Source organism: Sinocyclocheilus anshuiensis, unplaced genomic scaffold (assembly GCF_001515605.1).
Source record: "Sinocyclocheilus anshuiensis isolate Anshui unplaced genomic scaffold, SAMN03320099.WGS_v1.1 scaffold68, whole genome shotgun sequence".
Taxonomy (NCBI): domain Eukaryota; kingdom Metazoa; phylum Chordata; class Actinopteri; order Cypriniformes; family Cyprinidae; genus Sinocyclocheilus; species Sinocyclocheilus anshuiensis.
The window spans coordinates 915,829-927,925 of NW_015555741.1; the positions used below are offsets into that span (position 1 = coordinate 915,829).

At 33.7% G+C, this 12,097-nt stretch overlaps 1 protein-coding gene across 6 annotated transcripts in view; it reads left to right on the top strand.

The window, feature by feature from the left end:
• The first annotated feature begins 273 nt into the window (after positions 1–273).
• LOC107673268 (leucine-rich repeat and immunoglobulin-like domain-containing nogo receptor-interacting protein 1) overlaps positions 274–12,097 on the top strand; it is a 93,053-nt gene continuing 81,229 nt past the window's right edge. For 2 of the 6 annotated variants that reach the window (XR_001632392.1, XM_016466785.1), the window contains exons 1-3: positions 274–475; positions 2,778–3,222; positions 6,500–6,667. The gene's annotated coding sequence lies outside the window, so the exon portion shown is untranslated. The remainder of the gene's footprint in view (positions 476–2,777; positions 3,223–6,499; positions 6,668–12,097) is intronic. The other 4 variants (XM_016466787.1, XM_016466788.1, XM_016466789.1 and 1 more) reach the window with 4 other exon arrangements.

Genomic DNA, 12,097 nt, shown 5'->3' on the forward strand with positions numbered 1-12,097 from the left:
TGTCTATCTATCTATCTATCTGTCTGTCTGTCTATCATCTATCTATCTATCTATCTATCTATCTATCAATCTATCAATCTATCAATCTATCAATCTATCAATCGGTCGGTCGGTCGGTCGGTCGGTCGGTCGGTCTGTCGGTCGGTCTGTTTGTCTGTCTGTCTGTCTGTTGTTCTATCATTTGAATTGCAATATTGCATCCTGTTTGCAACTTAAAATTCATTTAAACTTAGAAATCTAAAGTGGAATCTACTAGTGCTGTCAACCGATTAATCGCGATTAATCGCATCCAAAATAAATCTACATGAAGTTTTCAGTTGAGTTCTCAATGGTTCACAGCCCTAATTAACCTGCTTCCTACTTCTGTTCTAGTGTTCTAGTCCTGGTATACAAGACAAATTTTCAGCACTCGTCATCTACCACAGCCTCACTGCAGTCTCAGCACATTTGTCTTCAGCACTCCCCTAAAGTTCAGGTATCATTCTACCTATCATTTTATCAATATGCATCTTCTACAGCAGAGATTATAGTGAATGTTCAGGTTGTGGCAGCTGCGCTTGAGTTTCCCACATATCTTCGTTTCCACTGAAATAAGACTACTGCGTTATGGAATTGCACAAGCATTAAGGAAGTGCCAAACTGTTCATTCCTTTTAAAGCAGGGTTCTGCTCCACAGAACTATTCATTTATTCATCATGTAATAAAGTCAGCCTCTTCTGTGAATGATTTGGCTTTAAAATTGTTCAGCAGAAAAGCAGGCCTCTGACAGCTCCTGCTCTAGTGCCGCGTGCGTTGAGCTCCGTGCCAAATCTGGGAGATAACGAGCCCCCTGATGATCATTAGCTTGAATGACTGTATAATGAGCCTGGAAAATATGCAGAGGTCAGAGAGGAAAGCCTCTATTAAAAGCATTATTAAACCACAAGGGTCAAAGTTCAGGATGGCGAGAGTCGAGGAGTTTTCCGAGGTCCGTTTGGAGGAACTCGATGGTCAACTGTCACAAGCTGTGCTCCGATTCACAGTTCCTACACAGGGCTTGCTGCTCTCTACATGCAGAGTACATACAGTGGTGTGAAAAAGTCCTGATTTCTTATTTTTTTGCATGTTTGTCACACTTTAATGTTGAAATTTTACTTTAAAATTATTTCTTACTATTTATTTTTGTATTTGTATTTCATTTTGCAGACCAATTCCCATAATGCTCAGCATCACTTGACTTCCTGCTGCACTTTAATGAATAAAAATAAATAAACGTAATACATTTTAATTTGTATTTAATATAAACATTTAATACTTTAATATAGTTAATAGAAATGTTTATTTAATATATCTAAATAAATAAATATGTACATTTTCAAATGCCTATTACATTTTAAAGTGCAACATAAACCGGATCCAAACTCCAAATGCCCACATTGAGCATTTGAAACCACATTTCAGAACATTTGCAAGTTCCTATTTGAATATGAAATAAATATTTATATTAAAATATTAAATATTTATAGTAAATAAATACACAGTTTAGTCATTCATAAATTCATATTTTTATTGATTTATATTTATCTCAAAATATTAAATATACGTTTTATATAATTTAATATAAATAAATAAAAATGTTAATTTATTCAAATATGAAATAAATATTAAAATATTAAATATTTTATAGTAAAGAAATGCACATTTTATTCATTAATAAATTCTTATTTCTTCATCTGTCTTTATTAATATTATATTTTTGCATCTTATTTGTTCTAAGATTCATTGTTTTTTCTATCTATCATTCATTCTATAGTTAATTTTCCTGTCTGTCTATCTATCTCTCTATCTATCTATCTATCTGTCTGTCTGTCTGTCTGTCTGTCGTTGTTGTTCTATAACTATATTTATTTATACTTATTCATATTTGAATATTAAATAAATATTTCTATTAAAATATTAAATATTTATAGTAAATAAATACACAGTTCAGTTATTCATATATACTTATTTTTTAATGTATTAATCTGAGCATTTTAAATATCTATTTTAAATGTATTTTTATCCCCCCCCCCATTTTATCTATTTTAAAGTTGTTCAAATATGAAATAAATATGAAAACATTACATATTTATAGTAAACATTTTAATCATATTTATCTAAATATGTATATTAAATGCATTAAATATATTCATTATTTATATAAACACATTTTTATATTACAATAATAAATATTTATTCATTCCTCTTTTATTTATGTTTGTTTGTTTGTTTGTCACAAAAATGTTTATTTAGATTTTTTTGAAATAATATTTTAGTTAGTGCAGATAGATCTTGGTGCTCATGTAGATGATCATGGTTCGATTCCAACGATTCCAGAAAGTTATTTACAATCCCATTTTCTGTCCTTTGCATATGGCCAAAAGCCAAACAAGGGAAAAAAAATGCAAGCAAGCATAGAATATGGCCTGTCAAGTCATTTATCCGTCATAAAGAAAATGGACAGGGCAGCATTACTTTTTCAATATCATTACAAGACATTTGGTGTAATGGTATTGGATTGAAATGGCATAGATTGATGGTGGGACGCCGCAAAAGGAGGAAGGAATGTTCACTTTAAATGAACTCCTATTCCAGCTAGTCCCCCATCTGCTGTCCGGTGAAGTGAGTTATTTAGCCATCGCAGGACCATCAGGGGTTCAAAGAAAATGATATCGCTCTGTTATGTACCAGCCATCTTCGGAGGGGATAAAGCATTTCAGCGCTCGATTCACATCAATTCTCCCGCTTGTTCCAAACAGGCACACACACGTTTCACAGCCAGCCAGGTTCCTCGCGGGAGCCGCGTTTCACAAGTCTCTCTAAGGTCAGGCGTTCTGCGTCTGGGATCCGTGCAACACTGCGGCGTCTCTCTCACTCTGGGATATGGCAGCAAATGCTAAATTTGGACACAGAAAGCCTTCATTCCAATAAAGCCTTGGTCTCCTGAGTCAACGGACAAAAAGATCAGGGTTTGCTGGAGGAGGTGGTAAATTATTCATGGCTTTATACGATATGCTGGGAGCAATTCTCTCCCTCTCTCTGTTGCACTCCTCTAGTCGTTCTCTCCCTCTTGCTTCTCTAGAAACTTTCCCTCCACCTGCAAGTCAAGACCTCCAGTTTCCCGTCATATGTTTGACAGGATCTGAATATTGTATCTGAATGTTTGGACCAATCAGAAGACCAGATACGAAGACATTCGTCCAGGTAAAATTTGTCAACAATTCCATCTCTTCCATTTTGAATTTTTTGTCCAAAGATGAATGTTTTAGTTGTTTTGTTTCCTATTTTTGCCCAGTCATGTAAGGTAGCTCCGCCCATAACAAAATCTCATTGGTTCAAAATCGTGCACCACTGCTGTATATTAAGCATCAAATATGTTTTGATTGGCTGTCATTTTTTCACTTTGCATTGCAGTTTCAGTTATTTATTCATTTCATATTATTTTTATTTTGGTATTTTTTTATACCAAACAATAAGCATTCAAATACAAAATAAAGTATATCAGTGTTTAATGTCTGTAAAAATGTATATTTTGCACACCAAGGCTACATTTATTTGATCAAAAATACAGTAAATATAATAGTGATATTTTGAAATATTATTACAATTGAAAATTATTTTATCTTTAAATTATTAATGTCATATAATTATAATATAATTACATTTATTTAAAATGTCATTTATTTTTCAGCATCATTACTCCAGTCTTCAGTGTCACATGATCCTTCAGAAATCATTCTAATATGTTGATTTGCTGTTCAAGAAATATTTCTTATTAATATCAATGTTAAAAACTTAAAAACTGCTTAATATTTTTGTGCAAACTGTAGTGTTTTTAGTGTACTTTTTTTTTCAGGATACTTAGATGTATAGAAAGAACAGCATTTATTTTAAATAGAATATTTTATAACATTATAAATGTTTTCATGTCATTTTTGGTCGGTTTAATGCATCCTTGCTGAGAATCAAAAGAATCAACTTCTTTCAAAAATAATAATAATAAAAAAATTTTACTGACCAGACATTAATTTTAATTCGTAATTTTTTTTTAATTTTTACACATTTTTTTGTAAATGTGCTCAAAAGGTTATAAAAATGTGCTGATTTAAAATTGTATTTATTTAAATTTTATCATTTAAAAAAAATTAAATTAATTTTAACATGATTAAAGCTCGTAAAATTAAATGATTCTCATAAAATGATTACATTCGTAAAAACAATTACAACTAAAACTAAGTGAATAAAATTGCATTTTAAACAATCACACACAAACACATAGACCTCCATAGACTTACATTAGAAAAGATCAAAAGCTTCTGAGAAAACTGTGGCCGGCAACAGTTGCCATGGTCGGCTTGGTCAGTAATGTTTTTAAAGCGGGGCTTAGCGAAGGGTCAATTTACATAAAAAGTCAATCCAGTTCAATCCATGATCAGTTTCAGCCCGAGACAAAGAATCTGAGCAAATAAACAAGCACCTTTGTTGCCTGTGCTGAACGAGGATATCTGAAGATTCTCCTGCAGGCTTTTATCTCCTGTGAAGAAACTTTCGAAAGTCACACTGATCCTGGGCTTTGATCCTGAGCTTTCTGTTCCTCTTCTCTCTTCTTCTCCACAATCCCATCTCTGTCTCTCTCTCTTTTTTTTCTCCTGTTCTCTGGTCTACTCCACAGCATCATAGACACTGTCCCCTCATTCTCTCTCTATCAGACTCCAGCTGTTGAGTCCTCAGCGAACATATTGCACAGGAACATAGAGGATCCATCACTGTCATATGTGTGTAGAGCAATGATTGAGGGACAAACACAAACACTGGAAAAATCATTGCGTAATCATTATTTTTGTCTTGTTTTCCAAACATAAACATGCTTAAAACACGATACATTTTCTTGGAAACAAAAATAAATGCTTTCATTCAGCAAGGATGCACTAAACTGATCAAAAGTGACAGTAAAAATATTTTTAATAAGATTTTGTAGATTTCTATTTGAAATAAATGCTGTTTTTTTTAACTTTCTATACATCAAAGAATCCTGAAAAAAAAAAGGTTTCCACAAAAATATTAGGCAGCTGTTTTCAACATTGATGATAATAAGAAAAATCTGCATATTATCAGTGACACCGAACACCGGAGCAATGCTGAGAATTCAGGTTTGCATCACAGGCATAAATTACATTTGAAAATATAATTACAGTACAAAACGTTTATTTTAAATTATTATAATAGATAAGTTATTTTTTAACTATTTCACGTTTTACTGTATTTTTAATCAAATAATGCAGCCTTGGTGAGCATGAGATACTCAAAATTAATTATGATAATTTAATAAGTAATAATTTATATAACTTAATTACATTACATTTTAATATATTAAATTATTGTATGCAAATAATTTAATGTATTAAAATTCATTTACATTCTTAAACACATTTTCATACAAAAATAGTGATATTTGATGCAAAAAAAACAGCTATATTCTTTGAAAACAAATTTTTCAGCTAAAAACTCATGTTTAGTGCACAAATTGACTATTTCGTGTTATGTTATACTGTTTTTTATCCTTTTTATGGATATTTTTATGGTGCTTTTGCATTATTTAAAATAAAAAGACCTCTTTTCAGAAAATATATCTTGAATTAACTTTTTTTCTTTTTTTACTCTATTAGCATTTAATATTTCTTTTATGTATTTATTTCAAAAGGAACGGTACATTAATCAACATTTAAATAAATGTAGACATACCCAAGTTAGCCAAAAGGCTCATTTTCATACAGTATGTAGTCCCTGCTGTTATTAGCCAGAAATGAAAATAGTAATAATAATAATAACAAATAATGATTATAAAATACAGGCAAAAAGCTTAAACAGTAGCACATACATTATATAATACACTGAAATAATAAAATGACAACAAATATAGTATAGTATTGACATCAGTGTCAACATGGTTGATTACGAAGAAGTATGATTGCTATAATCATACTTGAATAATAGGAAGTATATTCTGTAATTGATTGTGGTATGGAATCCCACTGATGTAACGTCTAAAGGAAAACAGCCTGACTAAATGAGTTTTTCCATCATGCTGCACCTCTCTGCTCTGCAGATTTGAAACAGATAAAGCCAACCTTCAAACATAAGCATAGATCTAATAAAATCATCTTGTTCCTTATGTTTTCAATGGGAAACAATATAAAAAATACGGATGAAGAAAATAAGGATTCCCCCATTCAATCTCTTGAAACCACTGAGATATTCCAGAGATCTCATTTGTAATTTTCCTTCCCATGGGACAGTTTGTTCCATCAGAAAACAGCTACTGTGATGGCAATGAAGAGAACAAATGTGATTGGTGCATCTTTGTCTCTCTCTCTCTCTCTCTCGGTTTCCCACACTCCACTTCCTCCCTCCACCTTGTGCCGTCCTAACACTCTCTCTCTCTCTCCCTCTCTCACTCTACCTCTCCGTCGGCTGACTGTAGGTACGCCCTCTGCTCGAGTGTGTGTCTTGTGTGTTCATGCGTGTTGGAAGCAGGTGGATCACGGATGCGTCTGCAAGCTCTTCATCAAGCGTGCGTTTTGTGATTCTGGATATAATTCCGCCCCTGTGGATACAGACACACATTAGGACGACTGTCGTTAAACATCCGGTAAGAGGTGTTTTTGCACTCTTCTTGGAGGTTTTTTCCCCTTGGTTTGCGCTTTTGGGCAGGTGCGCACTGGCTTGGCATCGAATGAAGCAGCTTTGATTTTTTTTTTGGAGCGCGTTTGCGCGAGATATCCATTAATATTTCAGACATCAAAGCGTGCGACGTCTATATTTAGTCCAGAGAAATGCTGGTGTGTTCGGATAGCAGCCAGTTTCTCTGCCTCCTCTGTTTCCACGGGACAGGCGGATCATTTAAAGAGCGGGAAGGGAGGGGCATTGTGGGTACAGCCGACACATCTAAAGAAGCAAACGGGAGAGAGAGAGAGAGAGAGAGACAGGTAGAGAATGCTCTGAGAGACTGTAAGGAACATCAATATTTATTAGATTCGGTCACTTCAGCCTTAATTTCTCTCGGTGCGCTTGGAAACTAATAAGAGAGAAATGTGATTAGGCGTCATGGGCGGAATAGCAGTTTCCACTTCTCTTCCCTCCAGATATGAAGCTAAAAAAGGTCCTGAGGGAATGAAAGAAACGTTAATGTGTGGCAGAAGCACTTTGGGGATATTTTAGCTGGCCTTTGTATATTAATGAGCCTTGTTTATCCCTTGTTCAGTAGGTATAAGATGCATCACTATGACGTTTCATAGCATATCGTATTTTAGATGAGGATATAGCTACTGGCCACATGTCTTCTTTTGATTAAACAATGACCGATTACTGTGGCCAGTGTCATGTGATCAGAAACAGGAGCATTTCCTGTCCTCGTAGATACTCTGTCTAATCACGTCTGCTGCTGGGAAGTTACTTCATTTATGAAATATTACCTGAGTGAAATCTTGATACGTCCGGATTCCCAGAGTTCTTTGGGACTGTATTAGTGATTGATCAGGCTGGAGGTAAGACCGATTGGGACATGCCCTCGTTTCCTGCTTTTGTTGTGAGCTCAGCAGAGTTTTTTGGTGCTGGAGTTTGATGACTTTGGGGGCGGTTACGCTAGTTGGTGCTAATGGTGCTGCAAAGACTCATTATGCACTAAAGCATCTGTTCATCGATTCATTCGGCTATTTTTGTTTTTATTTACCACATCAGGTTCTGCATGGAGCAACCTTAACATGAGTCTGAGTGGCAAATTCACAGTATTATTTCAACGTTCACCAATCACCAACAATGCAGTAAACGGGTTTTAAATGCATTAATTTTTATTTGTTAAATATAATTTGCAATGTTATGCTTTTAATACTTTAAGATTTAATTTGTATTATTTAGCAATTTCTTATTTTCAGATTTCTTTTTTTGGATGCTTTTTTATGTTCGTAATTGGACTACTTATTTAGATATTTTTTATTTAATCATTTACTTTGATATTGATTTTAATTTAAATTTTTATAAATGAACATTTTTGGGATTTTATGCTTGTAATTTGCCTACTTGTGTTTAATTTTAGTTTACTTTTTTAATATACTGTATTTACAAACAGTAACATAATTCATGTATTTTTATAACTTTTTTTATAAAGTAAATTTTCAGTTTATTTTTAAATTTTATTTTAAATTTTCTACTTATTTTGCTTAATTTAATTATTTACTCTTTTAATATTTAATGTTTTATTTTATTTATTTTTTAAACAGTTTTAAAGTATTTTTATTTGAATACTTTTTTATTTTAATTATTTCAATTTAATTAATTTAACAATTGTAATTAAACTAAGTTATTTTAATTATTGAATCATTCTTGTCATGGCATCAGTAATGATGGTGAAGAGCGTTATAACGCATATTCAATCGAGCTCACTTTCAGAATTTTAAAATGCCGTATCAGGTAATTGGATTACAGTGGTGGAGCGATATTTTCCACTAGTTTGGGAATTGTTGCGTACAAATTGAATTCAGCAGTAATTTGGTGATTTGCATAATTCCTCTTGACTGTCTTTGCCTGTATCTTTGGTTAAAAGCTTTTTTCTGTTGGAACCGCATCCTAGTGGCAGGACCATAGCCACCATACACTACATCTCTCTCAGCTATTGGTCAATTTTCAGCTCCAACACAATGAGCCTTGGCGCGCATATGGCCAACAGGGGTTTGAATCGATCTATTGCCATTTCCTGATCCCATTTCTCTACTTTTCTACCTAAAAAGTGTCAAGAAATGAGTATTGTGTGAATTTCGTAGCCATGAAAATTCATAGTCCTGCTCTCATATGTTCTCATTGTCCATTTTACGCACATTCGCTAAAGATGGATGAGGTTTTCATTTACCCAGAGGATGTGTTGACACAGAAGGCCTTGCTCTTGATGAACTGAAGAAGCTCCAGGTGGACATCAGCACTCCACAGAAAGCATGCCTCGCAGCCTCTGGCAGCTTCATAGAGGAAGACTAATCTTTCTTTTGGCAAAGAAAGGTGGCTTCCCAGGGGAACATGAAGTGGATTTTTCCAGGGTCTCATTGTTGAAGATGGTTAAGGTACTTCCCAGCCAACAATGCCTCACACGTGACTTTCCTCCTGTAGGGCTTTGGTTCGGAAGCCTGTTTGGAATCCACCGGTCGTCTATAAAAGTGTCTACAGAGGAGCCTGTGATGTTTGACGCACATCAAGCTTCAGGCCATCACTCTCAGCTCTGCCTCCAACCCGACATGAAGATCAGGATAGATTATCACGTACCAAAGAGCAAAAGAGACAGACAGAGCGACGCGGAGAGAGCGTGACCTTATATTCCCAGATCCATCTGTGTCATGTTCAATGTTCTGTGCTCTCCTCACAGCACATCTGATTGTTCTGGATGGTGTTGCTTTGGGTTGATAACCGTCAAACCCCTGACAGATAGAATCCATCTCTCGTACATCTGTTCTTTTAACACGTTTAATGAAAAAGGAAAAGTCTGTTCGCCGCCTTTTATCAAAGACAAATTGCTCTCATCCGAGCGTTTCCTGATCAGAATTCCGTGCCAGACTCTGACATTTAATTTGCAGCTAAATTGGGGTGAGAACAGTGTGTGTGATTCTCTGATCCAGAAGCGTACGAACAGAGCACTGCTGTTATTCATGCCGGAGAGGACAATGACAGCAGTCAGTCACAATAAAAGCTTTTAAAGGAGACAGAGGACATTGTGTGGAGTCGAAAAAGGTTTTATGGAGTTCAGTAAGGATGAGTCATTAAATTATGGACTCTAAAAGCATTTTCTTAATCAGTATCTCCAGCTTGCTTTCTAGTCAAATATCCTTCAAATAAGAATCAGTTATATAAGAAATAACATATTAAAGGAAAAGTTGAAATAAAAAATATTTTTTATTATTTTATTTTATTATATAATTTTATGTGTTAACTGTGGAACACCTATAGAGAAGTGAATGCAAATGTAGACTGCCGCTTTTGAGCTTCAAAAAGGATGCAGAAGTACCATACAATTATTATAAAAGAGATCAATTTGACTTGTGCAATAAAATAATTCATTTTGGGTGAACTGTTCTTTTAAGTCTCAACTGTAGCCAATATATCTTTGTTTTTTCTCTTTTTAAGATTAAACCTCTCTAAGTTTTGCTAGATTGATGCTTGAAAAAAATAGTAAATGTATCTTCGGATTTTACAAGTAATGAATTAATGCAGTTGATTAACATATAAAATATCAATATTAATATATGAATTAAATATTAAATGTCTTGTATTATTCATTACATTATTAATTAAATGAATAAATTTAACAAATTAAATATGAATATTATAAAAAAATAAGTACTTAATGAGTATGTTTGCCTTGTTTTTCAGTAAAAAACAAACAAATAAATTATATACAGTATTTATTATATAATAATTAATTATTTGTTTGTTTGTTTTTTTTACTGAAAATCCAGGCAAAAATACTCATTAAGTACTTATTAGGAAAATTATTTTTCAATTTTTAGCATTATGACGCAAACACCCACATAAAGTACCTTAATGATTGACGTCTTTTCTGAAACGAAAGTAATTTGATTCGTCGTAATTGCCTCACAATTATATTTCACTACTAATGCATAATATTCAAACTAATGCACTCATGAAAATCATATAAACATGACAATCTATGAACACAATCTTGTCATCTCTTCTTCTCTCTCTCTCTCTCACACACTTTTTGAACTGTATTATTTTAATTACCTTGGTGATTAAAAAAATTTCCCCGCTCCATTTTCTCTGTCTGAATTAATATGGGATTTCGGTTTAATGAGAGAGAGAAAGAAACAGACAAATTTAACATAATCAGTCATTTAATGACTACTCAAAGAAACAAATGTGTAAACAAATAAATGAGGGACTGATTCTCAAAGCAATGGGAGTAGTTAAAGTCAACATGACATCAAAATTGACCCTATTTACTTTATGTTGTTATCTTTTATTAAAATCTAATAAATTGCATTGCCATCTGAATTGATTGATTCGGCCTCATTCCTTGTCAATTTTCACCATCCAGTAAATTCTCATTAGATAAAATCAAGCTCCAACCAACATTCCCATTAAATATCACTCATAAACAAAGTATGACACAAGTAAAATCATGTTTATTTTAATGCTGTTTCTATCCTGACGTCATGTTCAGCTCTTCTTTTGTTTTTCACGTATTTTTGTTTTCCGGCTGGTGTTTTGCATGAAGCTCTACAGAAGCGAGCGTATCCTTGGGTGAGCGCACCTTTGAAATCTCTGCTGTCAGAGCTGATTGCTTTTGAAGTGCTTTGGTAATGAAATGGTTGTGGAGTTTCTGGTAGGAATAAGAAATGCTGTCGCACGTCTTCCTGTCTCACCTCCAGCCCCCTGCAATCAGAAAGAGGTGATTGAATTCAGCTCATTAACAGCCTGAGCAAAGACAGACGCTGTTCCAGATCCTAGTGAGCCGCTTGTATAGATGGGTTTTTTAGACATGGCAGACTCGCTCTTGACATGAAGGCTGTTATCCTGTTTTATGAAATGCCTCGTTTTGATTGAGTTGCATGAGCTTTGGGGCAGTAATGCTAGTCGTGCCGATTCATTTTGATACATTTTGAGATTATTGGCCTCTAGAGGTGTAATGGTCTGCTCAGATTTTGGAGTCAGGTGGATTTTAGATGCAGTCTTTGAATATGAAGTTGCACAATTTGGGTAGGTGAAGAAGTTTTCGTTGAAAATGCTGTGGCTGAAATCAGCCATTCGTTTGATCAGTCCTGTCAAATCACAACTTTAGCAGATCTTTTGCCTTAAACTGAAAATTCCTCCATCAACCCATCTTCAATTATGGAACTAAGTTTCAAAGCTGTAGAAGCTGGTTTCCAAGAGGAAAAAATAAAATTATTTATTTTTATCATTTCTTTTATATAATTTTTTTTTTTTATATATAATTTATTTTAATTTGATTTATTTTAATTGTAGCTCTTACATATAAATATAATTGCCCAAATTAAAGTGTATATATATATATATATATATA